This window comes from Rhineura floridana, chromosome 9, assembly GCF_030035675.1.
Source record: "Rhineura floridana isolate rRhiFlo1 chromosome 9, rRhiFlo1.hap2, whole genome shotgun sequence".
NCBI classification, from domain to species: Eukaryota; Metazoa; Chordata; class Lepidosauria; order Squamata; family Rhineuridae; genus Rhineura; species Rhineura floridana.
Window position 1 is genome coordinate 116,124,159 of NC_084488.1, and position 13,841 is coordinate 116,137,999.

At 40.6% G+C, this 13,841-nt stretch overlaps 1 pseudogene; it reads left to right on the plus strand.

The window, feature by feature from the left end:
* The first annotated feature begins 12,583 nt into the window (after window positions 1-12,583).
* LOC133364401 (ribosome production factor 2 homolog) lies at window positions 12,584-13,497 on the plus strand (annotated as a pseudogene).
* Window positions 13,498-13,841: the final 344 nt, after the last annotated feature.

Sequence of the window (13,841 nt, forward strand, 5' to 3'; positions counted from 1 at the left end):
TTTGTATTTTCTGGTCAATATGAGTTTTACTTTTTAATCAGCATAGCATTGATCCCTCACGCTGAGTAGAGGGGAAGGAGTCTGAAATTCTGACACACTTTAATTTCCCTTACTGCTTTTGCCATTTTATTCCATCCCATCTCAAACATAGATCTGGATCTCCAGTTGGGAGTGGGGGAGCAGGAGTTTAAAGGAGAAGTCAGTGTAAGGGAATAATTAAACACTCCTCTTCTAAAACTGCTTATCTGCAAATAAAGTTCTCCCAATACTACATTGCCCAGCAGAACATAAGAAAATCCCTGGTGGATCAGGTCAAGGGCCCACCTAGTCCAGCATCCTGTTTTCGCAGCAGCTGAACGGATGTTTATTGGAAGCTGCAAGTGGGACACTTGTGTGACTGAATTCTCTCTACTTGTGATACCCAGAAACTGGTACTCAGAGGCATAATGTCTCTGATGCTGTATGTAGGACACAACCATCACTACTAGAAGCCATTGAAAGCTATCTGTTTTCAATCTGGGAGGCTTGAAGAACTGGTTCTTTGTGAATTCTGATACAAGCTGACCAGAGCCACACTTTACAAACTTGTGTATGGATTGGAACATACCTATTGCTCAGATTTTGCAGAAGGTCTGAATGTGTAAAACTATAACACATTTGCAAACCCTCCCATAAATGACCCTTTTCACTATTGCTCCAGAAATTAATAGGAAAGCAAAATGTCTGCTTTCAAATGAAAGACTTTTCTTTTGCTTCTCTGTTAGTTTGTCTGTCGTAGGAGATATTTTCTGGATGCTGTAAAAATGTGCTTGTTTTCATCCAAGCATGTCACCTCTGATTGAGGCTAACTTAGGTCCTCTTCTTTTCTCTGATCCAATGTTCTATTGATTTATATACCTTGATCTTTCCTTGATTGTTTTTCTCCAGAGCTTGGAAACTGGACAGCACTGAGACACATAGATGGGCGGGGGGAAGAGATTTCATTATTTAAGTTGATAATCCATTTGATCTGCTTGTTCTGAAGTATTTGATATCACTTCAAGGATGCTTACCATTCCTCTCAGTTCCTATCTGCCATCACACCTCCATTCCTAATTGAATTGTTTTACCGTATGTCACACTTCCTGTCCATGCTGTTGTCAAATTACCCATCTAGGAGTTTAATGCTTTTCTGCTTCTCTGTTGTATACACGCTGCTGTAGCGCTCATGCTAAAGAACATGGATGGGGAATCTGAGGGTCTCCAGATGTTGGTGGACCAAAACTCCCATCATCCCTGAGCATTTGGCTATGCTGACTAGGGCTGATGGGAGTTGGAGTCCAACAACATTTGGAGAGGCGCACGTACCTCATCCTGAAAGTAAGAGGCAAAATTGTCTTTCATCTAAAACAACCAAGACTCTTCTGGGACCTTAAAAACTAACACATCTATTGTGGCCTAAATTTTCATGGATTCAAGTCCACTTTATCAGATTCATGAATCAAAATCTTTATTAGTAGGCACATAACGAAGAAAATTGTAAGGTGGGAGCTGAATGGCAATGAGGTGCAAAAATTACAGCAAGTGGATAATTAGAGCTTAAATATATGTTAGAGGGACACCTATTGCACTGGCAGATTGGTGATAATTTTTTCAGCATTGCTGAGATTATTGTGTTAACACCTGAAGTGGAACAAGGAACCAATCTCAAGAAACAGTCATAGACAGCACATGTATCATGGTAATAAAATGTCTCAATTTAAACCACAACTGATAGCACTGGCTTTCTTGCCTTTTAACTTATTATGCTTCATTGATGCTGGCATATGTATTTGATTTTGTATAGTGATGCTAGAGACATTTAATTTTTGTGAATTCTGTTTATGAATTGACCTGATCCATACCTGCCAGAATAATGTGCAAATCAGAACTTGCGTTCACTGTTCCCAAATGTCCTTATGCAGTTTTCAGCTCAGAAAACCTAACAAAATACATTTTAAAAAGTAGATTAATACAGAAATGGGTCAGAAGAGATTTATGAATAAATACATATGGAAGTGGCATATCCCAGAAATACACCCATCTCTAGATTTGTTACAGTGGGTGGTATTCAGTGCTAATCCTACTTAGAGTAGACCCCGAGACTGTTCAGGGTTGCCAGGAACAGTCTCCTTCAGCCATGAAAAGCCTGGGTACACAGGAATGTTTTAAAATTCCTCCTAAAAATCAACAATGATGGAGATATATATACCACAAATGCGGATCACATAAAGGAACAAGGAAATATTAACCCAACCTCCTAAGATGAACAACAATACAAAATTGGGTTTGTATGTCTAAGTCTATAAGATATAATACCCAGATTAATTAATTTTAATTAACAACAAATTAAACTTTAATTCCTCAGAGAAATAGTGCATATATAAAGATACAAAAATATTGTATATATCAATGAATAAAATATCTAAAATCTCAGTGTTATAAATATATATATATAATGTAATTATGTCTAAATGCTAGTTGATATGGCCAGCTGTAGTATGACAAACCAAGACATATTCACTAATAGGCAAAAAACCTTGCGGTTTAAGAACATACCTATAGCCAAGAGATATTTCTATCAAACTTTAAAAAGCAGGGAAATTGGGCAGCTAAAGTGAATGCACCAGGGGAGCAGGAGACCTGAGCTCCTCTCTGAGATGTTGGACTGCCCTACAAATTTGTCAAAATGCAAACACAATTTGGGTTGGTCTTTCACAGTCCAATCCGCTTCCTGTGTAGCTTGGAAGAAGTTGGTAACATGTGCCTGAGAAGGTTGTTAAGCAAGCATTTCTGAGTTCAGAACTATAAGTTTTGTAAGGTTTTGTTTTGAAATGAGCTTATGGGAAGCATCAGAATGGCATGGGGGGTATTTTCAATTTAACATTGAGGAATGTGAAAGATCCACGCTGGCTATAGTATACAGCCACTCTCGTGGCTGTATAATCAAAATTATATTGTTGACCAAATGCATTTCTATCCTATGTCTTCTTCATGAGTCAATACACATACTGTATACTGTTCAGTCTTTTCAAAATATTAATAGTTTGCTGTTGTATAAATATATTGTATTTTGACCTGTCTTCTCTATATTTTGGCTGACAAATCTTGAATTATTTTCAGGGCTTTCTCCAAATTAGTAATACTCACATAGGTCAGCCAGCAAACTATACACTATTTGTCTGAGAAATTAAAGTTTAATTTGTTTTGTTCTATTAATTAATTTTGGTATTATATTTTATAGACTTAAACATACAACCCCATTTTGTGTTGTTACGACAAACAGAGACCCACCACTGAAAAGGCCCTGCCATGGGTCAATGCCAACTGGGTAGCCCCTGGTGAGACTTCTACCAGTGTAATGGCCCTGGAACAATATCATTAAGCTCTGCTGGCAGAGTGGGCAAAAATGGGGCATGTCATGGGCATGGTGTAGTTATATCGTATTCTAAGGCTTAAGACCCTAGCCCATTATTTTTCACAGCACATTCACAATGATGGTTTAAATTTACATCAGGTCTGCTGCAGGTGCAAGTACTTTCCCCCCATTTAGTTCAATGAAAGAGAAAGAGAGAATGAAAAAGGAAAGAAAGCTGTTTTACCTCTTGCTGTCTTAGGATTGTTGTTGATCACAAGCTGAAAATGAGCCAACAGTGTGATGTGGCTGCAAAAAAGGCAAATACTATTTTAGACAGGATTAACAGAAGTATAGTTTCCAAATAGTATGAAGTATTGGTTCCCCTCTATTTGGCACTGGTTAGGCCTCATCTTGAGTACTGTGCCCAGTTCTGCACATCACACTTTAAGAAGGATGCAGACAAACTGAAACACGTTCAGAGAAGGGCAGTGAGGATGATCATGGGACTAGAAACAAAACCCTGTGAGGAGAAACTGAAAGAGCTGGGCATGTTTAGTCTTGAGAAGACTGAGGGGACAGGGAGATATGACAGCACTCTTCAATAGGGTTAGAAGACCTCAGTTTTTCAGCTGGAGACTCCAGTTTTGGGGGGTCCCTTCTGGGTCTCCAGGTGACTCACCTTAATCTCTGGAATTTTGCGTTGCATGAATGAAGTTGCTTATCACTTGAGGTTGTAGTTCTGTCCCTGTTTGAGTAAGCCCCACTGAATACATTAGGACTTTCTTCTGAATAAATAAATAAATATAGGATTGCACTATAAATATCTTTACAGGTTGTGTAAATAATAAATATATTTGATAGTCATGCTTATACAAATATTTCTTCATTTTTCATATTTTTGGTTTTTGGTTAGGAATCCTGACTGGTTGTGGGATGCTTAGTTTTCTGCCTTACTCGTAGGAACCTTGTTGTGGTTGGTATGGTACTGCATTTAAGAAATCATCACTGTCTTTTGTTCTTCTTGTATATGCATTTCATGTACCTTTATCCTCACTCCCTTTCATCCATAGAAGCAACAACAGTGGTTCCATGCGCTCCACTCAACCTTCTTAAACCCACTGATGATGCACCTTGTTGTTTGTTTCTTGTCCAATAATGGTAAAAGAAAATTCACATACTGGGCAGCTTGGCTGCAACTGTTGTTGTTCCCAAGCTGCTGCCTATGAAGGTAGACCAAATCATGTGTGCTTTCTCTTTGTCAGTTATATTCACTGGAATTGGGTTGGCTGATAAAGTGAGTTTATAGCAGCCCACAGGCAAGACAGAAAAGGGTAGAGAATCTTCTTACTCATTAAGACCTCTTTCTGAAGTGAAGGGTCAAATCTGTAAAGAAATTTGGGTGTTAAAAGGTAGGGGCAGGGCATTCCAGGCAGGAGCTTGCCAACCCTCCTTGGATATGGATATCTTTGCAGAGGATCCCTAGTCACGCTTTACCAACAACACAATCCACACCATATCTACTGAGAAGTAGTCCAATCTACTGAGAAGTAAGTCTATGGGCTTAGTCCCTTAGTAAGTGTGTTTAGAATTGCAGCCTTCAGGGTCATCCATCTTTACTCCTGAGTGCTCCCATCTAACATCTCCACAACATTAGGCTCCTTTCTTCCTACAGTGGCCTTCTGGTGACTGACCTGGCCTGGCCTGAGGGCACTTGAACCCTTTTTGCCAGAAGACTCTATCTTTTAGCTAAGATTTCTATCTTAATTTCAAATCAGATAAATGTTTTTGTATGAATTGCATGCACCAAGCAACTGTGGTTGATGCTTAATGTATCATGCTTAATGACATCACTTGGACCTGACCCATGATGTCACTTGAACCCACCCTTTGACATCACTTGGTCCCGCCCCAAAAACCTCAGGGTTTGGGATGCTTCTGACCTGGCAACCCTACCCTTCAAGTACTTGAAAGGTTGCCACACAGAGGAGGGCCAGGATCTTTTCTCAATAGTCCCAGATTGCGGGACATTGAATAATGGGCTCAGGTTACAAGAAGCCAGATTACAGCTGAACATCAGGAAAATCTTCCTAACTGTTAGAGCAGTACGACAATGGAACCAATTCCCTAGGGAGGTGGTGGGCTCCTCAAAACTAGAGGCATTCTGGATAGCCTGGAGGCATTTGGTATATTGTTTTTAAGTTGTTGATATATGTTTTTACTTTGACTGACTACTTGTATATTGGATGTTTTTATGTTGTGCACCGCCCAGAGAGCTACGGCTATTGGGCGGTATAGAAATATAATAAATAAATAAATAAATAAATAGCCACCTGTTGGGGATGCTTTCATTTGCATTGCGTGTTGAGTAGGGGGTTGGACTTGATGACCTTATAGGCCCCTTCCAACTCTACAATTTTATGATTCTATGATCCCTACCGTGGTATTATAAAACTCAGGATGTGGTGTAACCCCAGTTAAAAGGATCAGGTACCAGGAGACGTTAAAGACTTCTGCCTGAGATCCTGGAGACCTGCCATCAGAGATGGACAGATCGTTCAATTTCAGTCTCTCATTTTTCCATTCTTAAATCCACCACCTTCCGACATCAGTTTGCATTTTTTCTTTTTCTTTAAAAGCTCCTGCAAATATTTCAGTGTGCATTATTGTATACAGTTTTATGATATATACATATTTTTGCAAGCTGTTCCCCTTCATAGAATGCATTTTTGTATGATTTTTACTAATATATGCATTTTTATTCACATTTTGGAGTTGGAGAACCGTACCACAAAATTTGGAGAAGTGCATAGAGGGCTGTATTTCGCTTCGTGTGTTGTTTTGAGAAATTCTAAATATGTAGGTGTTCATTAAATTCTGAGTAGAACTGAATTTATCCTCTGTCCCTAATCACAACAAGCACCCCACCAATATATAAACCCAAGCCGAGCAGGAAACATGTCAGAAAGGATGTATGGCATGGGGCTATCCCTCCAGCCCCATGTCACACCCACTTAATGCTCACAAGGGGGAACTCTGGTGAAGGGGATAATCTGGAGAAAGGGCACTTTACCAAAAAAAAAAAAGGAAGGAAGGAAGACCACAAGAGACAATGTTGCAAAATGTTAATCTCCTGAGAACTAGCACACATGCTAATACCTCTCAGTCTGATGCCCTAACAGGAACCAGGCCTTGCGACTCCAGGCATAGGATGTGACAGAAGTTCCACAGGTGTAGCAGCAGTGTATCTGTGGCCAGAGGTAATTGCAAGATATAGGGGTTATAGTTATTACATTTATTGTTATCATTATTATTAACAACAACAACAACAACAATAATAGCCTGCCCTTCCTCCCAGAAGGAACCCAGGGCAGCAAACAAAAACCTTAAAAACACTAAAACATATTAAAAACAGACTTTAAAACATATTAAAACAAAAATCCTATAAAAACAACTTTTTAAAAAAGCTTTAAAAATCTTTAAAAAAACCCAAAAAACTTCAAAAATCTTAAAACGCAATTCCAACACATATACAGACTGGGATAAGGTCTCTACTTCAAAGGGTTGTTCAAAGAGGAAGGTCTTCGGTAGGTGCCAAAAAAGATAATAGAGATGGCATCTGTCTAATATTTAAGTAAAGGGAATTCCAAAGTGTAGGTGCCACTCACAACACTAAAGGTCTGCTTCCTATGTTATGCAGAATGGACCGCCTGATCAGATGATATCTGCAGAAGGCCCTCATCTGCAGAGTGCAGTGATTGGCTGGGTATATGAGGGGTATCCTGGTCCCAAGCTGTATAAGTCTTTGTACACCAAAACCAAAACCTTGAATTTGGCCTGGTAGCTAATGAACTTTTCTGGTGCAATGCCCATTATTGCAGACATAGGGAGACACAAATGAAAAGGTAGAAAATAAAGCAATCCAGGGCTTAAATTAAACATAAACATTGTTGCTAAGCATCTAGCAATCGCATCTGCTGCAGTTTATCCGGGGCGTGGCAACAGGGCAATTTCACCACTGTAGACTTCTTACAATTTTTTTTATCAAGAGGTTTTAACCCTTTCATACCACATGTTCAGCCATCTGTGCAGCGTTATGATTATAAAACCCATGATGCAGCATGAATGTGAATGAATCATACATGTGCAAAAAATGATCTGTGGTCTTGTCTGAAGGCAAGCTGTTGACGAAAGATAGAATGAAGGTAATGGACTTTGAAAGTGCAGATAGGCTTTCTGTGGAAATTCACCATGGCACACTCAGATTGGAGTTTCTCTTGCAGATGTTTCATGCGTCCTTCTATCCATCTATTGACATCAGGGATTATGAAGCAAGGTTTTTGTTGTTGTTTTAGCGCAGACATCATGACTTCCAGACAAGTTTGACAAATTGATCCTCGGTATTAAACACTGATTGGGTTGTATTCCGAATCTGCTGTGCAAGAGGCAGAAAAAGTGTCAGCAGTGCATAAAACCCACAGTTTGATCCTCGTTGGGCCTGAGCAATTTTACAGCTGACAGAGTGTGTGCAACCACCACTTATTTACGGACTGTCTGGTCTTAAAAGACATCCTTGCTGCAGACAGAAAATTATTAACATTGTTGAAAAGGATCAAGGGGGAGATTGTCTTTCCTTGAAATAATGAGAACACTAAAGCAGGCAATCTTCTCGAGGGCCAAGCTGTAAGTAATTAAACTAGGTGATGTTATCACACTGGTAATGTATCTCTAATTTATACCTCTTTTATCCCAATGAACCAATAATGTAGTTCAGTGTAAGATGAAGAGATCTTACGAGGGAAGCTGAGCTAGTTTTTTATACAAGATGGGAGACATATTTCCTAAGGATATGATGGAAAGTTATATGAAAGTGGCAAGAAGTTTTAGGGCAAGAGGAATTTCATCATCAGGAAGTTGCCATCGTTTAGAGCAGCATGCCCCAACGCATCACCCATGGGGACATACTGTGGCACCTGCAAGACTCTCTACCCCCCTCTGTTTCCTGCCCCTTCAACCCTCCTCCTTTTTAAAAAAATGGAAGCACATTTAATCATGTGAGCTCCCACTTGCATTTTTCAATGTGTGTCCTTGAAAGATCTTAGGTGTATATACCCAAACCATCTAATTAGTAAAGTGGCTCTGAGTTAGATGGGCGTTTGCTTCACCTACACAGTTGCTCTGCTCTGGTGGCCATTTGCCCAGGAACTGGAGAGCCAAGAGAAGAACAGCTTGGCCTCTACCACCAACAAGGGTGCCAAGGCTGCATTCCCTTCCTCCCAGAAAGAAGACCATGGTCAGTGGAGGATGTTAACCAAATATTAGAAGCTCGGATTGGTTGGCCCTGCCAGCCATTGGCTCTGGCTCCACCTCCTTTTGGGCTCCCTGCCTTATGACCTGCAGGTGTCAGTGGGCACCAGCCACCACTGATCTCCGCCTGGAATCTGCACTGATTGAACTTTTAGAGCAAAGTGTCACACACCAGGTTTAGAGATTACCATCCAGGGAAAGCTTTTTTTTTTTTTTTGAGAGAGAGAGAGAGAGTGCAATTGAGATTGTTATTACCAAAGCCAACCACTTTCACCTTGATAAGAAAGACTGTCTGAAAGTAAACTTTATCAAGCAGAAAGCTGAGCTTGGCACTGAAACCCTCTGAGTCCAATCTGAAGCCGTGCAGTGTAGTGAAGAACCATAAACACTGTGAAGTCACTTTCCTTTCAAATGGAACGTGCATTGCCCGTTTATCAGGTTCTGGGTGTAATACAGATTTTATTTTGTTTTTTGGACACTACCTGGACAGATGTCGCCAAACTTTTTGGATCAATGGGCACATGTGGAATTTTGAAAAGTGCTATAGGTGCCTGTCACAAAATGGCAGCTGTAGGGGCATGGCATCAAACAAAATGGCTGTCATGGGGATGTGGCCTAACAAAAAATACCCACTGTGGCGTTGTTACTAAAGATGGTGGCCACACATAGCAAAGAGGTCACAAGAGCCCACAGAAGCACAGTTTGCATGGCTTCTTCATCTCCCTGAAATTAGACTGCATTCTGAAGCAAAAGTAGAAAGGCAAGTCCCCCCACCGATTTTTTGCCCCAACCCTCTTCCACCTGAATTTGGACCAAATTTTCAGATTGTCAAACATTTGGTCCAGCATTAATTTAAATATGAACTCAGTAAAGAAGAAGTTTGATAGGTTGCCAAGTTGATGTCATGTCATAGTGAGGTCCATTTGCATGAGCTGAATGGACTACCCACAGCAAATGAACAGGGTGTTTTGCATTATTTCAGGTCAATAGTTTTGAATGCATTTCTGCATGCCAAAGTTCCCTAACAAGTGTAGCTGTGATATAATGCAAAATGGTTGGGATGGGGTGTGACATAGCACAAAATGGTTACCACATCTAAAAGAGTAGGAAAAAAATACAGGACAACAAAATAGTTTGGTGACATCTGCCCAGGCATGCCTTCTCCCCCCACCTAATCAATGGGAGAAAGACACATACATAAGTCACCATGGCACTCACCCACAAGAGAGATGTGCTCTGCACCTCTCCTATCTTCAGAACAGAAGGGAGGGTAGGTGTCCAATCCTGTCATCCACTGAATTTATTGTATGTATAAGAGTTTGTGTTCAGCGTAAGAGAAGTTGAGCCAGTGCAAACAGGAATTGAGCAGGAAAAGCAATCTCTTGTGCATTTAGATTTTTGAGGGAATATTTACTGAAAAGTTTTGTGGGTGCTAAAGGAAGCACACTGGCACTCATAGGTGCCACATTGATGACTCCTGGTCTGAGGTGTTCACAACATGGCAATGTTAATTGACAGAACAATTCCTGTCAGTTACTATGCAGAGTTACAATGGGAATGGCGGGAGAAATCTATAATTATAATTCACTAATAGGCAAAAAAAAAAACCCTTGTGGTTTAAGAACATAAGAACATAAGAAGAGCCTGCTGGATCAGGCCAGTGGCCCATCTAGTCCAACATCGTGTTCTCACAGTGGCCAACCAGGTGCAAGAACACTCTCCCCTCCTGAGGCTTCCGGCAACTGGTTTTCAGAAGCATGCTGCCTCTGACTACGGTGGCACAGCACAGCCATCATGGCTAGTAGCCATTGATAGCCCTGTCCTCCATGAATTTGTCTAATCTTCTTTTAAAGCCATCCAAGCTGGTGGCCATTACTGCGTCTTGTGGGAGCAAATTCCATAGTTTAACAATGCGCTGAGTAAAGAAGTACTTCCTTTTGTCTGTCCTGAATCTTCCAACATTCAGCTTCTTTGAATGTCCACGAGTTCTAGTATTATGAGAGAGGGAGAAGAACTTTTCTCTATCCACTTTCTCAATGCCATGCATAATTTTATACACTTCTATCATGTCTCCTCTGACCCACCTTTTCTCTAAACTAAAAAGCCCCAAATGCTGCAACCTTTCCTCGTAAGGGAGTCGCTCCATCCCCTTGATCATTCTGGTTGCCCTCTTCTGAACTTTTTCCAACTCTATAATATCCTTTTTGAGATGAGGCGACCAGAACTGTACACAGTATTCCAAATGCGGCCGCACCATAGATTTATACAACGGCATTATATAGGCTGTTTTATTTTCAATACCTTTCCTAATTATCGCTAGCATGGAATTTGCCTTTTTCACAGCTGCTGCACACTGGGTTGACATTTTCATTGTGCTGTCCACTACAACCCCAAGGTCTCTCTCCTGGTCAGTCACTGCCAGTTCAGACCCCATGAGCGTATATGTGAAATTCAGATTTTTTGCTCCAATATGCATAATTTTACACTTGTTTATGTTGAATTGTATTTGCCATTTTTCTGCCCATTCACTCAGTTTGGAGAGGTCTTTTTGGAGCTCTTCGCAATCCCTTTTTGTTTTAACAACCCTGAACAATTTAGTGTCGTCAGCAAACTTGGCCACTTCACTGCTCACTCCTAATTCTAGGTCATTAATGAACAAGTTGAAAAGTACAGGTCCCAATACCGATCCTTGAGGGACTCCACTTTCTACAGCCCTCCATTGGGAGAACTGTCCGTTTATTCCTATTCTCTGCTTTCTGCTTCTTAACCAATTCCTTATACCTATAGCCAACAGATATTACTATCAAACTTTAAAAGCAGGGGAATTGGTCAGCTATAGTGAACGCATCAGGGGAGTAGGAGATCTGACCTCTTCTCTGAGATATTGGACTGCCCTACAAATTTGTCAAAATGCAAACACAATTTGGGTTGGTCTTTCACAGTCCAATCCACTTCCTGGAAGAATTTGGAAGAATTTGGTAACATGCACCTCTGAGTAGAAGACAGGGAATTCAACAGTAGGTGGCGCCAGAGCCAATGACAGGCAGACACAACTATTCTAACTTTGTACCCATCCTCCTCCTCCCTCCTGAGTTCTACAAGGGACACCACTGAGACTCAGGAACAGGAAGCTGATTCATACTTCCTGACACAGTATGCAAACCAAAACACAGGTATCCTTTGAAATTCACACCGCCCAGCTGAGCATTATCCCCTGGACTGGTTTTTAAGTAGGAATAGTGGGCTTGGAGAAATCAAGACTGAGACTGGTGGGGCAGTACCTCATCTGCCCTAATGGACCAGCCTCCACTGTAAGAGATGGAGCTGTGCACCAGGAAGTCTGCTGTTCAGGACAGTGCTGCACTCAAAACTGTCCCTGCATTTTTTCCTTGACCATTGTCAGTCTATTTACAAGAAAAGAAAGTGCATTCAAAAATTGTCAAATGGAAGAGAAAAATTAAGTAAAACTCTTATGGCTGGAGTGCAGGGGTTTTGACGCTCTTAGCCTACATTCAAGGTAGTCAAGGGTATGCATGTGGGAGTGTCCTTTCTTTCATGCCACGAATAATCTCTCTAATGGTCTGCACTCTGCAGCCTTCCTGGGCGCTTGCATTTCCTGAAACCCCTGCAATGTCCTCAGCTGGGCAGTGTGAATTTCGAAGGATAGCTGTGTTTTGGTTTGTGTACTGTGTCAGGAAGTACAAATCAGGTAAGTTTGCATAAAAAACACCAAGAGAGTCCCCTCCAAGCTAGAAGTTTGGCAGAGATGGAAACAGTCTGTCAGATATGTTGCGAGTTGCAGCTTGAGCTTGCCAAATGGTGGTGGATATGATGTCACTACACAGTACTTAATTCTTTTTCCGGTGCACATGTTTGATTGGCCCATGTGGATGTAGTAGGACTTTTGGCGGATATGGAGTCATTGGACAGGGTGGTAAAGCCCAAAACTAAGAGAGCCAAAAGGTTTCTTGAGAAGAGAGAGCCAAAGCTCACAGAAAATACAAAGAATGCTAGGCTAATAAAAGGTGGAAATGCAAGTTTAACAGTAACTGAAGTACTCAAAGACATTTATGCTCTGAAAAAGCCTTTTGCTGTACTAAATTTTAAAAAAATTACAAGACCCTTTGAGGATCAAAGCTGATTGGAATTTTTCCCCAAGAAATCTGACTGTTTTTTATTCCTGTTTAGATCACATAACAAGAAGAGGCCTAATTATCTGATAATGTCACATGTATGATTATCATGTTCTGGATATGGTTGAATTAGGTATTGAGAAGTTTGTGGCTCTCAGAGATATCAAGAACAGCAAGTGTCCTGAAGGAAATAAACCTATGTTGATATCTGCTGGTGATGCTTTTGACATTAGTGAAGAACACAGAAGATTAAAAAGCCTTTTAACTGATTTTTTTTTCAGAGGCCCTGTCGTGTCCAGCATTCACCTTGCAGGCTTAGAACATGTTATTTCACAGCTGTGGATGAAAAAATCTATATGAGATGTTATAAAGTATTGTTGAAAAAAATCTGGTTGCAAAATACCAAGAACTGAATTTGAAGACATGGGATCTTCGCTAGATTTGGTGATGAGGAGGACCCATTTGGCATTGGATGATCTTTATAAGTTATCTTATAAAGCTCCCAAGCCAACGAAGAAGAAAAATACCTCCCATGATGTCTTTGGTACAAAATATGGACAGATCCACATGCAGAAACAGGATCTGGAGAAAATGCAGACTAAGAAACTGAAAGGTTTAAAGAAAAGGCCAGTTGAAAAGAAGACTGACGATGGAGGGAGTCCAAAGAAAGCAAAGTTAGGATGATAAGCTGGGACTGGACTGAATATAAATTGGCTGCTGTTTTGATTTTTAACGTATTTAAATGCTACACACTCATGAAATATATTTCGAATGAGTTTTCATGCAAAATGTACTTTGTTGTTTCTGTAAGGTTGGGATGTTTTTAAAGGGAGGAAACACTTAATCATTTTTTAGGAGGCTTTTGGACAAGTTTCTTCTGATTACCGCTTGGAACAGATACTTCTGTAGTGGCTTCCAACCATTCTAGATGGCTTGTTCTCTTCATTCTCTCCCAGTCCTTGCTGTCATTAATTTTTCATAATATATGTTTTTTAATACGCAGATGCATGCACATGCACAGAGTGATC